This window comes from Silene latifolia, chromosome 11 (assembly GCF_048544455.1).
Source record: "Silene latifolia isolate original U9 population chromosome 11, ASM4854445v1, whole genome shotgun sequence".
NCBI lineage: Eukaryota > Viridiplantae > Streptophyta > Magnoliopsida > Caryophyllales > Caryophyllaceae > Silene > Silene latifolia.
The window spans coordinates 168,223,501-168,226,001 of record NC_133536.1 but is presented as its reverse complement, the minus strand read 5'-3'; the positions used below and the strand labels follow the sequence as shown (position 1 = coordinate 168,226,001).

Genomic DNA, 2,501 nt, shown 5'->3' with positions numbered 1-2,501 from the left:
TGAAACTTTGTAAAGGTGAACTTCTTAAAGCTCTAGGTCAGTCTTGAGGCCCACCGTAAGATGTATCACGGAATTCACTGATCCACCATGAATCCCGGATTAATAATCCAGAAAAATAAAATAAAAATCCAAACTAAGGGGATTGTCAGTTGTCAACCAATAATCTTCACAACTCGAAAAATGAGTCTATTACCTTAAAAGTGACTCATCAAAGCATCGGGTAGCTTCTTACAAACATCAAGCTCACTCAACGATAAAAGAAACTCTTTCGTATACGATCTTGAAGGCTTCGTGCAAGAGCAAACCAAGTGACAGACCATCTAGATCAACAAACACAAACATCACAAGATGAACTGATAAATCATCAAGGACAAATAAATGTAACCAATTACTTTGAACGTTCTATGCTTGAAACATCCTTTTACTGCACCACAGTGACCTACTCTTCGATTTCAGCACTCATGCTCGAGAACGGAAATGATAAACTTCAATTATATACACAATACAAATCAACCAAATCCTTACCCTCAATCAAATGCACCTCTCGAAACTGAACCCTGCATTCGTAAACACTGGTCCAATCCCAAATTCTCGATTGCACAATACCCATCCGGCCAGCCTTCCCTTTTGCACAAAAGTTCAACCCTTTTACTCCGAATTCTACACTATAAGCATAAAAACGTGGAATTTCAATAGAAACCCCGCAACAAAAACCTAAAAAACCATCGTCATAACACACCCTGATATCAAATTTTGTTTGAAGAATACTCAATTCGATATCTTACCAATCAAACCCTAAACACTTAAATTCAATACTTCATGATCTACTCCAATCCCAAACCACATATCAACAAAACCCTAGATTCTCTTTCAATTCAGCTCAACACAATCAATCATACACACACAAAAACTCATTCAAATCCCAAAAATTCAACGCACACAATAAACAAAATCAAATCTTTTCACAAACCCACATCAAATTCCACAACTTCAAACCTAAATCCAAACGTAATTGAAAATTAAGCAAACAAAACACAAATTCTAGGGTTTTGCATAGTATAAATTATCTCTTTTTTCTTCCCCAAATTTACATTTTTAAAGCAAATATTACAATGATTAGTGCTTCAAATGTTTATAAATTTCGAATTTAGAGTAAAAATCGATCTTAAAAATAATGAAGTACCCGAAGAAATCAAAATATTTGTTCGATCTTCATAGTTTTTTGTGTTGCTCAATTGTTTTTTCTTACCTCACGTATTTTGGGATCGTTTGGGAACGGAAGAAGTGAGGACACCATCACCACCACTAACAACAATACTAATAATTATAATAACTATTCACATCCCCAGTAATAAGCCAGAGTAAAGTCGTAATCAAATGCGCCCAAGCATAACAAACATGATGAGATAACCAATCTCACACAACACCAACAACAACCAATATCCAGAAATGAATCTTTAAAATAAAAAAGAAATTGATTTGAAATAACTTTAAAAAAAAAAGAAATCAGAGAAACTACCTTTGAGAATATTTGCTAGGGTTGGCAGAAGGAGTTGTGTCAAGGAGTGAGGAGAAGGAGCTAGATGAGAATGAACGGATTAGAATGACAGAAAGAAAAGATAAGAGGCTGGCTGTGAGGGAAGTAGAAAAGGAAGGCTTAGATGTAAAAGGGGAACCCTACGGTGGGACGATCACTTGCTTCCGCACATATATTCCAGCTCCAGGGATCTCACCCACAACACCCTCATGGCCTCTGAACATGTATACAAAGAGTAGTCACCCACCAAACTAAAGAAACCACAAGTAAAAGTTCAAGTTTAAAAGTCTACAAGTAAGAAAACATACGTAAACAGATTAAGAATAGCAATAAGAATCACCAGAAACCTGAATGAGGCACATAAATTTCAGCCCTAGGGCCCTAACCCAAAGCACCCCAATGGCCCCTGAACACGTATCAAATGAGTATAGTCAGCCGCCAAACTAAAGAAACCACAAGTAAGTTCAGATTTGATTAAATACTACAAGCAAGAAAACATACGTAAACAAATTAAGAATAGCAACGAGAATCGGTAGAAACATGAATGTGGCACATAAATTCCAAGCCCAGAGCCCTCAACCACAGTATCCCCCATGTCCTCCCCATGTCCCTTACACACGTATCTAATGACTACAATCAGCGAGCAAACTAAAGATACCACAAGTAAAAGTTAAGGTTAAAAATACCACAAGCAAGAAAACATACGTAGACAGATTAAGAATAGCAACAAGAATCAGCAGGAACCTGAAAGTCTGCGGTGAAATATGCAGCGCTCAGGAACAGAAAATCAAAACCCAAGAGGTGCATCAAGACGCTGGAAGCTGGCTAGAACTCGGCCTAGCAATTTGCAAGGTAACCAAAAAGTGTTAAAAAGAAAGTGCAGAAGGGCTGCCGGATAGCCTTTTGAGCAGTAGCTTAGAGGAAAAGACGATGCTAAAGAAATACGGCAATGGGAATAACAAAC

At 37.4% G+C, this 2,501-nt stretch overlaps 1 long non-coding RNA gene across 1 annotated transcript; it reads right to left on the bottom strand.

Annotated features, from left to right (window-relative positions):
• Positions 1 to 216: 216 nt before the first annotated feature.
• LOC141615193 (uncharacterized) lies at positions 217 to 2,109 on the bottom strand. The gene is made up of 4 exons (XR_012529700.1): positions 1,885 to 2,109; positions 1,682 to 1,788; positions 1,520 to 1,579; positions 217 to 665 (listed from the first exon to the last, which is right to left on the bottom strand). It is a non-coding gene; the product is annotated as an uncharacterized LOC141615193 (long non-coding RNA).
• Positions 2,110 to 2,501: the final 392 nt, after the last annotated feature.